The sequence below is a fragment of the Pteropus vampyrus genome, unplaced genomic scaffold (assembly GCF_000151845.1).
Source record: "Pteropus vampyrus isolate Shadow unplaced genomic scaffold, Pvam_2.0 Scaffold477, whole genome shotgun sequence".
In the NCBI taxonomy this organism is placed as follows: Eukaryota; Metazoa; Chordata; class Mammalia; order Chiroptera; family Pteropodidae; genus Pteropus; species Pteropus vampyrus.
This window is the reverse complement of record NW_011889258.1, coordinates 1820766-1840886: the sequence shown is the minus strand read 5'-3', so window position 1 is coordinate 1840886 and position 20121 is coordinate 1820766. Positions and strand designations below refer to the sequence as shown.

The following is a 20121-nucleotide window of genomic DNA, read 5'->3' as shown; positions in this document are numbered from 1 at the left end:
AGAAAGAAAGAAAGAAAGAAAGAAAGAAAGAAAGAAAGAAAGAAAGAAAGAAAGAAAGAAAGAAAGAAAGAAAATAGACAGGGTAGCTCAATGGATAAGAAAACAAGACCCTTATATATGCCACCTGCAAAGGACTCACTTTAGATTAAAAGACACACACAGAAGGAAAGTAAAGGGATGAAAAAAGATATTTCATGATGAACTTAGAGTGTATTGTGCTGAGTGGAATAAGTCATAGAAAAATAAATTCCATATGACTCATGTACATGTGGAATCAAAAGAATGAAATAAACAACAACAACAAAAAGAAACAAATTTATAGATACAGGGAACATTTTGTGGGTTACTAGATAGGAGGGGGTGGGAGAGGTGAAAAAGAACATAAAGATTAAGAAGTACAAAATGGTAGTTACAAAATACTCATGAAAATATGAAGTATAGCATAAGGAATATAGCCAATAATATTTTAATAACTATGTATGGTGTCAGAGGGGTACAAGATTTATTGGGATGATCACTTCATGAGTTATATGGGTGTTTAATCACAATGTTGTACACCTGAATATAATATAATATTGTATGCCAACTATAACTGACAAATAAAAAATATTACTTAAAAAAATACTATGTAAGAGACAGGGAGAGAGAAAGCAAAAAGTGAGCTTCGGGGAATAGAGCTGAAAGGAGATGGCTGGGATGGGGTAAACATTCACTTCTTTCTTAGATACTTTTGTGTTGTCTTAGTAGTTTTCAGCAAATACGTATTATTCGATTTTCTAAAAATTAATAAAGAAAATTCAAAATTAAATAAATAAAAAGAATAAAATATCTAGAAATAAAGTTCATCAAGAAAGTAAAAGACCTGTACTCAGAAAACATTGCAGAAAATATAAAGAAGAAAAAACAAGTGCCTACTTATACTGTGCTTGTGGATAGGGAGAATTAACATGATTAAAATGTGCATAATACACAAAGCACTCTATGTATTCAGTGCAATCCTTATCAAATTACCAATGGAGTTTTCACAGAACTAGAACAAATAATCTTAAAATTTATATAAAACCATAAAAGACCCCAAACAGCCAAAGTAATTGTGAGAAAGAGCAAAGTTGGAAGAATTATCAACTACACTACAAGGCTATAGTCATCAAAACAACATGGTAGTGGCATAAAAACAGACATATAGATCAATGAAACAGAATAAAGAACCCAGAAATAAAACCAAGCTTATGTGATCAATTAATTTATGACAAAGAAGCAAGAATACACAAAGACAGTCTCTTCAATAAATGGTGTCGAAAAATGTATAGGCATTGTACAGTGTCTGAATGAAACTGAATCTTTTTTGTATACTATATATGAGAATAAACTCAAAATGGATTAAAAACTTAAATATAAGACACAAAACCACAAAACTTCTGGAAGAAGTTCTAGTGAGTAAACTCTTACATTGTTCTTAGAAATACTTTTTGGATATGTCTCCTCAGGCAAGGAAAACAAAAGAATAAATAAACAAATAAGGCTATATCAAATTAAAGAGTTTTGCACAGCGAAGGAAACCATCAACAAAGTGAAAAGACAATCTACCTGGTGGATAAAAATATTCACTAATGATACATCTGATAGGGGGTTAAAATGCTAAGTATATATAGAATTTATATAACTTAACCACAAAAAACACAATTTTTAATAAAAGGTCAGAGGACCTAAATAGACATTTCTCCAAAGAGGACACACAGATGACCAATAGTCATATAAAAAGGTGCTCAACATCATTAACCATCAGGGAAATGCAAATTAAAACCACAATGAGATATCACCTCATGATTGTCAGAATAGATATCATCAACAAATCAAAAAACAAGTGTGGTGAGGATGTGGAGAAAAAGGAACCTTCTTGCACTGTTGGTGGGATTGCAATTTGGTGCAGCCACTATGAAAAACAGTATGGACATTCTTCAAATAATTAAAAAGAGAATTACTATATGACCCAGAAATTCCATTTCTGGGAATTTATCTCAAGAATTCAAAAACACTAATTTGATAAGCCATATGCACCCCTAGTTCATTGCAGCATTATTTATAATAGCCAAGATATGGAAGCAATTTAAGTGTTCATCGATAGATAAATGGACAAAGAAGTTGTGGTACATATATACAATGGAATATTACTCAGCTATAAAAATGAATGAAATCTTGCCATTTATGACAACATAGATGGAACTAGAGGGTGTTAAGCTAAGTGCAATACATCAGACAAAGACAAGTGACTAAAACTGAGAGTAGCGAGCATGATTAAATATCTACAAGAAAATAAAAAAGACATTTAAGCTTTATATAAAGCAGGGATCCAAGAGGCTTAGACACCACCTACTAGAAACCAATAAAAAAGCAACTTCTTTGCAGCGGCTAAAGAGAGACCTTTATATAATAAATCTTCTTTCTGGAGGAACAACAGAATACAATTCCATTAATGCCCAGGAGGAGAAATAGTCCATTAAACACCATGAGCAACCAAGGTGACAAGATATCTCAGAAGGAAAGAGAAAAATCTCCAGAAAATAAGCATACAGACATAGAAATATGAGACTTAAATAACAGAGAATTCAGGATGGTACTTCTGAAAAAACTCAATCAGATCCAAAATAACTGAAATCAACAATTTCAGGAATTGAAAAAAACTAGATGAGCAGAGCAAGGAGACTAAAACTCTCAGAAAGAACCAAATAGAACTTCTGGAGATGAAGAACATACTGCAAGAGTTGAAAAATGAAATAGCAAGCTTAGGAAATAGAGTCAAACAAATGGAGTAAAGGATCAGTGATATCGAAGACAGAAATCTAGAAATAAATCAGAATGAAGAAGAGAGAAAACACACAATGAAAAATAATGAAAGAGAAATACAAGAACTAGCTGATACCGTCAGGAGAGGAAACATAAGAATAATGGGCATTACCGAAGGCAAGGAAAAGGAACAGGGGCTAGAAAGCATTTTCAGACAAAGAGTGGATAAGAATTTCCCAAATCTAAAGAATGAGCTGGGGCTTGGAATTCAAAAAGTCAAGAGAACACCCAATTATCTCCACCCAAAAGGGCCTTCACCAAGACACATTGTATTAAAGTAATCAAAAATCAATGACACAGACAGAATTCTCAGGGCAGCCAGGGAACAGAAGACAGTAACTTATAAAGGAAAACCCATTATCCTCTGACTTCTCAGGGCAAAGCTTACAAGCCAGAAAGAAATAGAATCAAATATTTAAACAATTAAGTGAAAGTAATTACCAGCCTAGAATAATGTATCCAGCTAAGCTCTTTTTTAGATATGAAGGAGAAATTAAGACCTTTCCAGACATAAAAATCAAGGGAATTCTCCACGATGAAGCCTACAGGAAATACTGAAAAGAGTCAGCTCACCTAAAACAAAATAACAAAACAAAACAAATAAACAACAACAAAAAATCATAATTAGGAGTAAAATGATTATCAAGCAAATAGAAACAGAAGAGTGCAACCCTAACTAAGAATAGAAGATTATAAGCTTAAATAATAATAAGAGAATTGCTATAGCAAGATAGTAATGAATGTTCACCACACATAGCGACAAACTGAGATAACAATGACTGAAAGGAGGAATGACTTGGCTTCTTTGAATTTAAAAGGATGACTGAATGGAGGAATGGAGATAAGGCACACACAGAAGAAAATGGATGACTGTATATATATAACTATCCTTTATATATTCGTAATGGTAACCACACACCAAAGATTCAGTACTGAAGTATATAACATAAAACAAGAAGAACCAGAGGGAAAACCCACAAAAGATAACCAAAATAAAGAAAACAGAAACACAAAGACAAGGAAGCAATGGAAACACTGAGCTACCAGAAAGCAAAAGATAAAATGTCTATAAGAAGACCTCATATTTCAGTAATCATTCTAAATGTAAATGGACTGAACTCATCAATAAAAAGTCACAGAGTTGCAGAATGGGTCAAAAAACAAAACACAGCCATATGCTGCCTCCAGGAGACTAAGCTCCAAAGACAAATACAGACTCAAAGTGAAATGGTGGAAAGTGATATTTCAAGCAAATGGCATTCAGAGAAAAGCAGAATAGCGGTGCTAATATCAGACAAAATAGGTTTCAAAATAAAAAAGATAAAGAAAGATAATGAGGGACACTTCATTATGATAAAGAGAATCATGCGCCGAGAAGATATAACACTTGTTAATATCTATGCTCCCAATCAGGGAGCGCCAAAATATATAAAGCGATTACTAACAGAACTAAAGGGTGAAACAGACCAAAACACTATCGTATTAGGGAACCTAATACTTCATTGTCGGATATGGACAGATCATCGAAACAGAAAATCAATAAGAAAATAACATCCTTAAATGACACATTGGACCAACTGGATGTGATTGACATTTACAGAGCCTCCCATCACAAAACAGCTGCTTATACATTTTTCTCTAGTGCACATGGAATATTCTCAAGAATCTACCACATACTGGGACATAGAAATACCCTCAACAAATACAAGGGGGTTAAAATCACATCAACCATATTCCCTGATCATAATGCTTTGAAACTAGAGATCAAGTGCAAAAAAAAAAAATCAGGAAGAAACACAAATACATGGAAGTTAAACAGCATGCAACTGAAGAATAACTGAGTCAGGGAAGACATAAAAATAGAAATCAAGACATATATAGAAGTGAATGATAATGATAGTACGACATACCAAAACTTTTGGGACATGGCAAAAGTGGTCATAAGAGGAAAGTTCCTATCATTACAGGTCTATCTCCCAAAACAAGAATGAGCCATAATAAATAATCTAACGCTTAATCTTATATATCTAAAAAAGAAAGAACAAGTGACCCCTAAAGTTAGCAGAAGGAAAGAAATCATCAAAATTAGAGCATAAATAAATAAAATTGAAAACAAAATGAAACAAAAACAATAGAAAAAATAAACACAAAAAGGAGCTGGTTCTTTGAGGAGGTTAATAAAACTGACAAACTCTTGGATACACTCGTTAAAGAAAAAGGAGAATGGACACAAATAAAAAAAATCAGATATGAAAAGGGAGAAATTATGGCTGACATCACAGAAATACAAAGGATCATGCAAGAATACTATGAAAAAGTATATAATAACATATTTAATAACCTAGAAGAAATGGACCAGTACTTAGAAAAATACAATCTTCCTAGACTGAATCAAGATCTGGAAAATCTAAATAGACCGATCAACTGTATGGAAATTGAAACAATCATCAAAAACCTATCAAAAAGTAAAAGTTCAGGATCAGATGGCTTCACCAGTGAATTCTACCAAACATTCAAAGTAGCTTTAATACCTATTCTCCTCAAACTCTTCCAAAAATCGAAGAAGAGAAAATACTTCCCAACTCCTTTTATGAGTCCAATATTATTCTGATACCAAAACCTGGTAAAGATAACACACGCAAAAACTACAGAACAATATCTCTCATGAACACAGATGCAAAAATCCCAAGTAAGATCCTAGCAAACTGAATACAGCAACATATTAAAAAGATTATACACTATGGTCAAGTGAGCTTCATCTCAAGGGCACAGGGATGGTTCAACATACGCAAATCGATTAATGTGATACACCACATAAACAAATTAAAAAATAAGAATCATATGATCATATCAATAGATGCAGTTAAAAGCCTTCAACAAGATAATGGCATCCATTTATGATCAAAACACTTAACAAAATTGGTATAGAAGAAAGTACCTTAACATAATAAAGGCCATATATGACAAACCCTCAGCTAACATTGTACTTAAAAGTGAAAAACTAAAAACCTTCCAAGATCAGAAACAAGGCTGCCCGCTATCGCTACTGTTATTCAATATAACATTGGAGATCCTAGCAACTGCAATCAGACAAGAGAAAGATATAAAAGGTATCCAAATAGGAAACAAAAAAGTCAAACTGTCACCATTTGTGGATGACATGACTCTCTATATAAAAAATCCTAAAGAATCTATAAGAACACTACTAGAAACAATAAGCAAATACAGTAATGTTTCTGGATACAAAATCAATGTTTAAAAATCCATAGCGTTCCTATACTCTAATAATGAAGTGTCAAAAAAAGAAGTGGAAAAAATAATTCTTTTTTCAATTTCAATGAAAAGAATAAAATACCTAGGAATAAATCTAACGAAATATGTGAAGGACCTAAATAATGAAAACTATAAGATCTTTTTTAAAAGAAATCAAAGAAGATACCAAAAATGGAAAGATATTCCGTATTTTTGAATTGTAAAATGACCTTATAACCTAAAGTATTATACAGATTCAATGCAATCCCCATCAAAATCCCATCAGCGTTTTTTAAAGAATTAGAAGAAAAAATCATCAGATTTGTATGGAAGCGCAAAAGACCCTGAATTGCCAAAGCCATACTAAGAAAAAAGAATGAGCCTGGAGGCATCACTCTGCCCACCTTCAAATTATACTACAAAGTGACATTAATCAAAATGGCATGGTATTTGGTATTGGCAGAAAAAAAGACACACGGACCAGTGGAACAGAATCGAGAGTCCAGAAGTAAACCCATATTTATATGGGCTAGTAATTTTCAACAAAAAAGCCAAAAACATACAGTGGAGAAAGGAAAGCCTCTTCAATAAATGGTGCTGGGAAAACTGGAAGGCCACCTGCAAAAGAATGAAACTAAACTTTTGTCTATCACCACACACCAAAATTAACTGAAAATGGATTAAGGACTTGAATATAAGACTGGAATCAATAAAATGCATAGAAGAAAACATAAGAACTAACCTGAAGGACCTTGGACTTAAAGAGGATTTTACGAATTTGACCTCAAAAGGAAGGGAAGTAAAAGCTAAAATAAATGAACGAGAGTGCGTCAAACTAAAAAGCTTCTGTTCAGCAAAAGAAATTGTCAACAAGGTAAAGAGACAACCATCTCAATGGGAAAATATATTTACAAGCAATGTCTCCGATAAGGGCCTAATATCTAAAGTATACAAAGAACTCATACAACTCAATAACAACAATAAAAAAAACGATCCACTCAAAAAAAAAAAAAAAATGAACAGAGGGCCTGAACAGACACTTCTCCTTAGAGGACATAAAATGGACAACAAATATATGAAAAAATGTTCAACATCCCTAGCTATTAGGGAAATGCAAATCAAAACCACAATGAGATGCCATCTCACACCTGTTAGAATGGCTATAATCAACAAAACAAGTAATAAGAAATGTCAGAGAGGATGCAGAGGAAAAGGATCCCTCATACACTGCTGGTGGGACTGCAAACTGGTATAGCCACTATGGAAAACAGTATGGAGGCTCCTCAAAAAACTAAAAATTGATCTACCATGTGATCCAGCAATCCCTCTACTGGATATTTATCCCAAAGCTTTGAAAACCCATATCCAAAAAGATATTTGCACACCGATGTTCATAGCAGCACTATTCACAGTGGCCAGGACATGGCAGAAACCAAAGTTTCTACAATAGATGATTGGCTACAGAAGCTTTGAGATATATATATATATATATATATATATATATATATATATATATATATATATATATAATGGAATATTGCTCACCCATAAAAAGAGATGAAATACTGCCATTTCCAACAACATGGATGAACTTCAAGATAATCATGCTAAGTGAAGTAAGCCAGACTGAAAAAGTTGAAAATCACATGATATCACTTAAATGTGGGATATAAACCTAAAAGCAACAAATGAATAGGACAAACAGAGATTCATGAACGTGGACAATGGACTAGTGGTTACCAGAGCGTAGTGCCTGGGGGAGGAGGGAAGAGGTAGACAGGGTAAAGGAGGTCAAATATAAGGTGTTGGGGGAGGGTGAAGTGTGTAAAGGGTAATAGGTATATGAAGGAAACTGGACTCTGGGTGATAATCACACAGTAGAATATATAGATGTCAAGTGATAATGTACACCTGAAATTTATATAATTGTATTAACCAATGTTTCCCCAATAAACTTAAAGAAAAGAATAATAAGCCAATAAACAACAGAAACAAATCCATAGATGCAGAGAACATTTTGATGGTTATCAGATAAGAGCAGGTGAAAAGAAGGAAGGGATTAAGAAGTACAAATTGGTAGCTACAAAATAGTCGTGGAGGTGTAAAGTATAACATAAGGAATATAGTCAACAATATTGTAATAACTATGCATGGTGTCAAATTGGTACTGGATTTTTTGGGGTGATCACATCATAAGATATGTAAATGTCTAATTGCCATGTTGTACACTTGAAACTAATATAATATTGTATGTAACTAAAATTTAAAAATAACTTTTTTTTTACATCAGCATTAATGGGGGTATGTGTGAGGTCATCCCGTGGGTAGGCCCAGTCAGGTGGTTTGAATAAGTGGAAGACAGAACCGAACCCAGGCGCTGCCAACAGACACAGTTTGCTGAGAGCCAAAGATGGCTCAGTGTTAGTCACCAGTGATAACCTAAGTTAACATGACATGTTGGCATGGAACAATGAGTCTCTGTGGTCGAATTTGACAAAGACCGAACAGTTGTGCTCAAGGGCTGCCTATTGTCATTTTGAGGACATGCTGCACCCTTGCTTCATTGCCTTGAAGAAAGTGAAATTCCAAGCTAAGCTAGAATACTAATACAACCAGAATTTCAAAATACTACAAGTAGGTTCTGAGAGGATCCGTGTTCACAAAATAATTACTGTGGACAAATTAGTAAAAGGAAAGTTTCAGGACAATTTGAATTCATTCAGTGGTTCAAAATTTTTTTTTAGTGCAAACTATAATGGAAAAGACTGTGACCCTAAAGCTACCAGACAAGATCAAGGAAGTTCAGTGACTTCCTCCCTTGTTGCTCTAGCTTTGAACAAACTGAAAAAAACTTCTCAGTTCTAGCAGTGTGACTCCACAGAGGCCCATTGCAACAGAGAGAACTACTGCATCCCCTAATGCTGGCCTGGGTGTGGTGTGAAAGAATCCTGGTGTGGGCAACAGAGATGAGAAAGCAGCCAAACTGATACAGTTTAAACTTACCTTTGAAGATCTGGAGAAAGAGAGATTTCTACTTCGGAAACTAAGAAACATTGAATTGATTTTCCAGGAGAATAAGAGGAAAAACAACCCTGTATTGCAGAGGATTGTGAACATTCTCTATGCCACAGATTAAGGCTTTGTGATACCTAAAGAAGGGGGCCTACAGGAAGAACAAGAAGAGTATTAACAGCTTGGACCAGCAGAGCAACATATAAATTCTTCACTCAAAATCATGTGCTTAACTGTAAAATACTCCCTTTTATTATTCTTAGAGGACTCACTGGTTTCTTTTCATAAGCAAAAAGTACCTCTTCTTAAAGTGCACTTTGCAGAAAATTCACTTCTTTTCTAATAAGTTTGAGTTAAGAGCTTTTACCTTGTAGCACAGCAGTATTAACATCTAATTGGTTCACCTTAGGAACAAAGAGGCTGACCATGAGGCTCACTGAATGCATACTGGTAACACTGATTACTGGAGAAGGTGTTTTTACGTGATATGCTGAGGTGGAGACTCAGTAGAGAAATGTAAAGACTGATTTGAATTTTAAGCTAATATGAAATCTTGGGACTGACTGTTTTAATAAATGCCTTAAGAGTATTTCAAATATGCCTCTATACTTCAAAATATAAATTATAACCTGACAGGAGATTTTGTGTGTCTGACCTTATGCTGGGAAGGAAAGGCCAGACCCTGGACACTTTGGAACCTGCTGTTCAAAGGCCTTGCAGGGCTGCTTGAATCTTTATAGAGCTAACCTTGGCCCAGAAGGAAAGTTTAAAATGTTGCTCTGTAAAGCCATTTGGTGTCCTTGACAAATTGCACCTCTGCTAAGAAGCAAGAGGCAGTGTTGCCTGAATGAATAGAGGGTATGTTTCAGCTCTGAGATGTTTGAGTTAAATAGCTTGATTTTCATTGTGCAATTCTGTGATGTTTTTTCTAATTATCCCTGAAATTTCTATGTATTGTGTATTTTGGGAAATGATATGTGTCCAGTTTTAAAACTAACAACTACTTTTGGGGACTTGCTCACATCTCTGGGATTTGAATGGGGGTTGTGTTATGTTTTACTGTCTTTTAAGTTTACATTTAACATATTTCTCTTTTCTGCTCCCTTTTCCCACTGGAAACTCCTCTTTGGCACTTTAAAGTTTGCTGCTTAGAGTGGAAGTTCCACAGGCAGGTGATCATGCTGCAAATTATTTCTGGATCTCTGGCAAAGAAAGTGATCAGTGAAGACCATCACTACCTTGGGAACTGCAAGGCAGGGTGTTTTGGGTAACTGCTGTCTACAGCCCTCCACTTTCATCAGAATACTTTGCCAGTGCACTAATCTCTTTGGAGATAAAATTTGTTAGAGTGTTACTAAAAGTTAATTTTCTTTTGCAGAAAATACAATACCATGTCTGAATTAATTATTAATATTTAAAATATTTTATACTTTAACACTCTTTCATTTGTTTTGCCCACAGCCCATTCGGTTCTTTTGTTTGGTAGAATTTTGCAAAATGTGTGTCACACACTACTGAGATTATTCAGCACTTGATGTATTCATATTGACTTGTTTCTGGTGATAGCTTGTCCAAAAATGTGTGTAGAAAGCAGGCATTTTATGATAAACTGTTGTGTAGTGCATGCTCTGTGTAGAATTCAGAGGGAAACCCAGATCTTGTGACCAACAATGCCTAAAATGCAAGTAACTAACTAGTGTTCAAATAACTGTGGTGTTATCTCTATTTTGTAGTCTTTCAAACTTTTGTCGCCTTAAAATTCCATTTTATTAGGAACCTTTTTCTACCTGGTCTTTCTTGACAGAGGTTTGTCCTACTTTAAACTGTTGCTAAATAAAATTCTGTACTTCAAGAGTGAATAAATAAATAAATAAATAAAGCAAAAAAGAGAGAAAATATAATAAAAAAACAATCAGAGATGAAGAATAACTGAATAACAATAACTGAAGTAAAAAATACATTTGAAGGAATCAATATCAGATTAGTTAAATCCAGAATGGATTAGTGACCTGGAAGACAGAATAGTGGAAATCAACCAATCAGAACAACAAAGAGAAAAAAATAATTTAAAATATGAAGATGTATAATGGACCACTGGAATAAAGACAGCACTGTAACATTCTCATTATAGGGATTCCAAAAGGAGAAGAGATAGAAAGGAGCAGAAAGCTTATTTAAAGAAATAATGACAAAATTTTCCTAATCTGGGGAAGGAAAATGAAATCCAGATACAGGAAGCACAGAGAGTTCTAAATAAGATGAACCCAAGAGACAAAAACCAAGACATATTGTAATTCGAATGGCAAAATTGAGAATAAACAGGCGATTTTGAAGGCAGCAAGAAGAAAAAAACAAGTCATACACACAAAAAATTCCATAAAGTTATTAGTTGATTTCTCAGCAGCAACATTACAGGCCAGAACTGAGAGGTAGAAAATATTTAAACTGCTGAAAGAAAGGAATCTACAACCTAGAATACTATACCTAGCAAGGTTATCACTCTGAATTGAAAGAGAAATCATTTCCCAGACAAGCAAAAACTAAAGGAGTTCAACACCACTAAACCAGCTGTACAAGAAATATTAAACTGTCTTTTTTTATGCCATAATCAGAAATTAAAAAAACCTGCAGTTTTCACAGTTAAAGGCACACACACACACACACACACACACACACATACACACACATATATAATAAAACATAGTGAGTCAACTGCTTAAAAATCATTTCTGAAAGTTAAAAGACAAAAGTAGCAAAATTAACTATAACTACAAGAAATAGTGAAGATATACACAAAACAAAAAGATATAAGACATGGCATTCAAAACATAAAGCATGGAGGGGGAGTAAAAATGTAGGGCTTTAAGCATGTGTTTGAACTTAAAACACATATCACCTTAAAATTAACTACTATAGATATAGATGGATATATGGGAACATCATGGTAACCATGAACCAAAATCCTAAAAAAATACACAAAAAAGAGAAAGAAACCCAAACAAAGCACTAAAGAAAATCAGCAAATCAAAAGGACCAAGTTCAAGAAAAGAAGAAAGAAACAGAGAAGAAAAACAAAAACAACCAAAAAACAATTGACAAAATAGCAATAAGTATCACATCTGAATGATTACTTTAAATATAAATTAATTAAATAAGCCAATCAAAAGACACAAGATGACAAATTGGATAAAATAAAACAGCCATGTATATACTGCCAACAATAGATTCGCTTTAGATTAAAAGAAACACACACACACAGACTGAAAGTGAAGGTACAAACAGAAATGAAAAGAAAGCTGGGATAGCAATGCTCATATCATAAAAAATAGACTTTAAAACAAAGAATGAAAAAAAGAGACAAAAAGGATATTACATAATAATAAAGGGGTCAGACCAAGAAAAAGATATAACAGTTGGAAATATATACTCATCCAACATAGAAGCACAAATATTTTATTTTTATATATATAACATTATAATATTATATGTATAACATTATATATATTATATATTAATTTATATAAATGCAGAAAATAACAGTGATACAATAATAGTTGGGAACTCTAATACATGACTAACCTCAATAGATAGATCATCCAGACAAAGAATTAATAAAGAAATAATGCCTTGATCTGTCATATTAGAGGAGATCAATTTAATAGACATTTTTAGATAATTTCATCTCAAAACAGCAGATTACATGTTTTTCTCAAGTGAATATAAAACATTTCTCAGGATAGATCAAATGTTAGGCCACAAAAAAAGCTTCAATAAATTCAAGAAAATTAAAATTATATCAAGTATATTTTCTTACCACAATGGCATGAAATTAGCAAGTGAGGAAGAAAATTTAAAAACCCACAAATATATGGAGATTAAACAACATGCTACCCAACAACCAGTAGGCCAAACAAAAAATCAAACAGAAATTCAAAAACTACCTTAAGACAAAAATGAAAACCCAAACTTCCAAAATGTATGGAATATAGCAAATGAAGTTCTAAGAGGAAATTTCATAGCTATACAGGCCTAACTAAAGAGCGTAAAACATCCCAAATAAGCAATCTGACTTTATACCTAGAAAAAGAACATAAAATCTCTAAGTAAGTAGTAGAAAGAAAATAATAAAAATTCGAGCAGAAATAGAATAGAGGCTAAAAAATAAAAATGGAAAAGATCATTGAAGCTAAGAGCTGGTTCTATGAAAAGATAAAATTGACCGATCTGTAGTCAGACTCATCAAGAATAAAAGAGAGAGGGCCCAAATAAATAAAATTAGAAATGAAACAGGAAAGGATACAACTGACACCACAGAAATAAAAGGATTATTAAAGAATACTATAAACAAAAATTAACCAACAAATTGGGCATTCTAGAATAAATAGATTCATTTCTAAAGATATGCAACCTTTTAAGACTAAACCCAAAAGGAGCAGAAAATGTGAACAAACCAATTTCAAGCATTGAAAATAAAGCTGTAATCAAAAAACTCTCAAAAAAACAAAGTACAGGACCAGATGGCTTCACAGGTGAAGTCTATCAAACATTCAAAGGAAAATTAATACATGTCCTTCTCCAAATATTTTAAAAAATTGAAGAGTAATTTAAGACTTCCAAACATTCTATGTGGCCAACATTACCCTGATACCAAAACCAAAGAAATATACTACAAAAAAAGAAAACTACAAGCCAATATTCCTGATGAGTATAGATGCAAATATTATCAACGAAATCCTAGCAAACCAAATTCAAGAATACATTTATATGATTATACACCATGATTAAGTGGGATTTATACCAAGGATACAAGGATGGTTCAATATTTGCAAAAAATGGTGATTTACCACAACAACAAAACCAAGGATAAAAATCATATGATCACCTCAATAGGTGCAGAAAAATCATTTGAAAACATGCAGCATCCATTTATGATAATAACTCTCAACAAAGTGGTTATAAAAGTAACTTAACTGAAAATGATAAAGACTATATATGACAAGCCGGCAACTAACATCATACTCAAAAATCAGGAACAAGACAAGAATGCTCACTCTCACCACTATTATTTAATATAATATTGCAAGTCCTAGCCATAGCAATCAGACAAGAAAAAGAATAGGCATCCAAATTATAAAAGAAGACATAAAATTGTCACTATTTGCAGATGACATAAAACTATATATAGAAAATCCTAAAGAATCCACCAAAATTGATAGGATTAAAAAATGAAGTTACTAAAATAAGAGAATACAAAATTAATATAGAGAAATCAACCTTCTTTTTATACACTAATAACAAATTATCAAAAAGGAGAAATAAGTTAAATATTCTACTTAAAATTGTATCAAAAAGATTAAGATACTTTGGAATATATTTAATCGATAAAGTCAAAAACCTGTACTCTGAAAACTATAACACACTGAAGAAATAAATTGAAGAGGGCACAAAGAAATTGAAGGATATACCATGCTCATGGATTGGAGGGATTAATGTTATCAGAATGACATCAATGTTATCAAAATGTACTTCCTAAAGCAACATACAGATTTAATGCAGTCTCTATTAAAATACCAATGGAGATCTTCTCAGGACTAGAATAATCCTAAAATTCATATGGAATAACAAAAACCCATGAATAGCCAAAACAATCTTAAGAAAGTAGAAAAAAGTTAGAGATATAATGCACCCTGATTTAAAATTATACTACAAAGCTATAATGATCAAAACAGTATGGCACTGGCACAAAAACAGATATAAATCAGTGGCATAAAATTGAAAGTCCAAAATTAAACCCTTGCTAATATGGTTAATTAAACTATGACCAAAAAGACAAGCATATGCAATGGAGTAAAGACAATATCTTCAACAAGTGGTGCTGGGAAATGTATCACTTTCTTACACCATATATAAAATAAACTCAAAGACTCAAATTTAAGACCTGAATCTATAAAACTCCTAGAAGAAACATAAGTAGTAAACTATTTATAAGTAGTAAACTAAGTATCGCTCTTAGTAATATCTCTTTGGATATGTTCCCTCAAGCAAAAAAGGAAAAAAAAGCAAAAATAAACAAATAAGACTTCATCAAACTATAAAGTTCCTGTCCAGTGAAAGAAATCATCAAAATGAAATAACAACCTACTGAATGGGAGATACATTCACAAATGACATATCCAATAAGAGATTGATATACAAAACACATAAAAAAGTTGTCTCAATAACCAAAAAAATTCTGATAAAAAAATTAGCAGAGGAACTGAAGAGACATTTCTACAATTAGGACACACAGATGGCCAACAAATGCATGAAAAGTTTCTCAACATCACTAATCATCAGAGAAATGTAAATTAAAACCACAATGAGATATCACTTCACACCTGTCAGAATGGCTGCCATCAATAAAGCAACCAACAAGTGCTGGCAATAATATGAAATAAATGGAACCCTCATACACTGTTGGTGGACTCGTAAATTGGTGCACCAATGTGAAAAATAGTATGGAGTTTGTCAAAAATAAAAATACCATATGACCTAGAATTTTCACTTCTAGATATTCATCCAAAAAAATCCAAAACACTAATTTCAAAAGATATGTGCAACCCTATATTTATTGAAGAATTATTTACAATATCCTAGATATGAAAGCACCTTGGGTGTTCATCAATAGATAAATAGATAAAGATTATATACACACAATGGAATATCACTTGGCTTAAAAAATAACAAAATCTTACCATGTGCAACAACGCGAGTGGATCTTGAGAGTATTATGCTAAGTGAAATAAGTCAGAAAGAGAAAGACAAATATATGATTTCACTTATAAATGGAATCTAAAGAAGAAATAAAACAGAAACAAACTCATAGATACAGAGAATACAATGACAATCACCAGATAGGAAGGGGTTGGGACCATGGGTTAAAAAGTGAAAGGGGTTAAGAAGTACAAATAGCCAGTTGTAAAAATAGTCACAGGAATGTAAAGTACATCATAGAGAATATAGTCAGTAATATTCTAATAACTATGTATGGAGTAGACGCATACTAAATTTACAGGGGTGATCACTTTGTAAGTTATATAAATGTTTAATCACTACATTGAACACATAAAATTAAAATAATAGTGTATGTCAACTTTAACTGAAAACAAAAATAACAATAAAATAAAATAACGAAATTTAAAAAACACATGATTATCTCAATTAATGCAAAAAAAAAAAAGCATTTGAGTAGATTTAACAACATTTCTGATTAAAAAAAAAAGTGCCGAAGGGTTCTGGCCAAGATGGCAGAGTACATAAATGCTGTGTATGCATCTTCTTACGACAACATCACAATTACAACTAAACTACAGAATAGCCATCATTGAAAGTCACCTGAAGTCTAGCTGAACAGAAGTCCTACAACTGAGGACACACAGAAGAGACCATCTCAAGACTAGTAGGAGGGGTGGAGACTTGAAATAAGCTGGTCCCACACCTACATGTGGGATTGGAGAATTGAAAGAAAGATCTTGGCTGCAGAGGTCTCTTCGAAAGAGTAAGGAATCCTGGCTGCACATCAGGCTCCCCGGCTGTGGGATCCAATGCCGAGAAGAGAAATTACCACAACTTCTGGCTATGAAAACCAATGGAGATTATGGCTGAGTGAGATGAAGGGATGAGGGAGTTGTAGATGTTCCTCTTAAGGAGCCTGCATGCAGACTTATTCAGTGATGAACCTACTCGCCCTGGGCTCCAGTGTCTGAGCAGCTGCTCTAAAGGTGTCAGGGACATACAGGGAGAAACTGAACTGTCTCGCTTCAGGGCGAGTGCTGGAGGGGCAGCTCTCTCCCAGACAGAAGTGCTGGCAGAGGACATCTTTCCTTTGTTGAGCCATTCTCCCAATCAGAACAGCAACAATAATAACAAAAAAGAATACACAAAAAATTAGGATAGTTTAAGAAGCCTCTGGGACAACTTCGAGCATACTAACAGCATCATAAGGATACCAGAAGAAGAGAGAGAGCAAGAAATTGAAAACCTATTTGAAAAAATAATGAGGGAAAACTTCTCTAATCTGGTGAAAAATAAATAAATATACAAGACCAGGAAGCACAGAGATTCCCAAAAAAGATGAACCCAAAATGACCCACACCAAGATGTATTATAATTAAAATGCCAAAGATTAAAGTCAAAGAGAGAATCTTAAAAGCGTCAAGAGAAAAGCAGTTAGTTATCTGTAAGAGACCTCCTATAAGATGGTCAGCTGATTTCTCAACAGAAATTTTGCAAGCCAGAAGGAATTAGCACAAAATATTCAAAGTGATGAAAAGCAAGGACCTACAGCCAAGATTACTCTATCCAGCAAAGCTATCATTCAGAATTGAAGGACAGATAAAGAGCTTCCCCAAAAAAGAAAAAGCTAAAGGAGTTCATCATCACCAAGCCAGTATCACAGGAAATGTTAGATGGATGTTTTTAAGAAGAAGAAAAAAGATAAAAGATAAAAAATACGACTTTTTTCTACCTACTCACCCCTCCCCCTTAACTCCCACTCTTGCTAAGCCAATGCCGCTGTCATCTCCTTCCAGCTGCCATGATGATCATTTACTGGGACCTCATCAGCCATGATGAGATGTTCTCTGAAATCTACGTGATCTGGAAAATCACAGAGGAGCTGTGCCTGGTGGTGGAAGGGAAGATGTCAGTAGAACAGAGGGTAATGTTGATGACTCGCTCTCAGTGGAAATGCCTTCACTGAAGGCCCTGATGGCGAAAGAACCAAAAGCACTGTAATCACTGGTGTTGATATTGTCATGAACCATCACTTTCAAGACACCAGCTTCACAAAAGAAGCCTACAAGGAATACATCAAAGATAGATGAAATCAATCAAAGGGAAACTTGAAGAACAGAGATCAGAGAATAAAACCTTTTATGACAGGGGTTGCAGAACAAATCAAGCATATTCCTGCTAATTTCAAAAAACTACCAGTTCTTTATTGGTAAAAACATGAATCTAGATGGCATGGTTGCTCTTCTGGACTACCGTGAGGCTAGCATGACCCCATATATGATTTTCTTTAAGGATAGTTTAGAAATGGAGAAATGTTAACAAATTTGGCAATTTGGATCTATCACCTGCTGTCATTACTGGCTGCTGCTTTTCATTCACACACCAGGACTAGGATAAATAGGACTGATGTCATCTTGAGCTCTTCTTTTATTTTGACCTTGGTTTATTTGGAGCGGAGGCATTGTTTTTAAGAATAACATGTCATGTAGGTTGTCTAAAAATAAAATGCATTTAAACTCAAACAAAAAATATGAATAATAACATGGCAATAACTACATATCTAGTGACTATTACTTAAATGTAAAAGAGTTAAATAGTCCAATCAAAAGATAGGATAAAAGAATGGATGAGAAAACAAGACTCTTACATATGCTACCTACAAGAGACTCACTTCAGATCGAAAGACACACACATACTAAAAGTAAAGAGAAGAAAAAGGATAGTTCATGAAAATGGAAACAAACAAAAAGGTTGGGTAGCAATACTTATGCCAGACAAAATAGACTTTAAAACAAAGGCTATAACAAGAGACAAGGAAAGATGCAGTTATCTCACTTCTGGGTATTTATCTGTTGAAACCCAAAAGACAACTTTGAATCCATACATTCATTGCAGCATTGTTACAATAGCGAAGATATGGAGGCATCCTGGTTGCCCATCGGTAGATGAATGGATAAAGAATTTGTGGTTCATATATACAATGGAATATTAGTCAACCATAAAAAAAATAATGAAATCATACCCTCTGTAACAACATGGATGGATCTAGAGAGTACAATGCTGAATGTAATAAGTCAGACAGAGAAAGACAAATGTCATATGTGGAATCTAGAGAACAGGATAAAGAAACAAACAACAGAAACAAACTCATAGATACAGAGAGCATCTTTATGGTTGCCAGATGGGAGAGGGATTAAGGGGTTAGGTGAAAAAGGGGAAAGGATTAAGAAGTACAAATTAGTAGTTACAAAATAGTCATGGGAATGTAGAGTATAACATAAGGAATGTAGTCAATAATATTGTAATAACTATGTATCATGTCAGATGGGTCCTGGATTTATTGGGGAGATCAACTTGTAAGTTATATAAATGTCTAATCACTGTGTTGTACACCTGAAACTAATATAATACTGTATGTCAATTATAATTGAAAAAAATAAAAATTTTAAAATTTTAAAAAACACTAAAAAAACCTGGGAACAAAAAGAAACTACCTCAACATAATAAAGTTCATTTATGACAAAAGCTAACATCCTCGATGGTGAAAAATTAAATATTATCCCATCAGATCAGAAACAAGGCACAGCACACTCACCAATTCTATGTAGTATCAAAAGCATATCCAGGGAAATTAGGCAAGAAAAAAAAAAAGGTATCTATATTTGATAGAGAAAAGTAAAATTATTTCTACTTGCAGGTGTCATGATCTTCAATATAGAAAACCTTAAAGAGTCCAACAAAAAAATGTTAGAAATAATAAACAAATCAACAAAGTTACAGGGTACAATATTAATGAACAAAAAATTAATTGTTTTAAATTTGGGGGGTAGATACCCAGAAGAAGGATTGCTGGATCATATGGTATTTCTATTCTTAATTTTTTGAGGAATCACCATATGTTTGCCACAATGGCTTTACCAATTTACATTCCCACCAGCCGTGTATGAGAGCTGCTTTTTTCCCCACCACTTCTCCAACAATTGTTATTATTTGTTCTATTGATGATAGCCATTTCAACGGGAGTCAGGTGGTATATCAGTGTTGTTTGATTTGCATTTTCGTAATATTCAGTGAAGTTGAGCATCCTTTCATATGTCTCTGTTGGCCATTTGCATGTCTTCTTGAAAGAAATGTCTGTTCAGGTCCTCTGCCCATTTTTTAATTGCATTGTTTATTTTGTTGTTGTTTTTGTTGTTGTTTAGTTGTATGAGTTCTTTATATATTTTGGATATTAGCTCC

General features: G+C 33.5%; 2 pseudogenes; both read left to right on the top strand.

Annotated features, from left to right (window-relative positions):
- Nucleotides 1-9423, top strand: part of LOC105307112 — a 10298-nt pseudogene extending 875 nt beyond the window's left edge.
- An 8240-nt stretch (nucleotides 9424-17663) lies between these two features.
- On the top strand, nucleotides 17664-18404 carry LOC105307111 (annotated as a pseudogene).
- Nucleotides 18405-20121: the final 1717 nt, after the last annotated feature.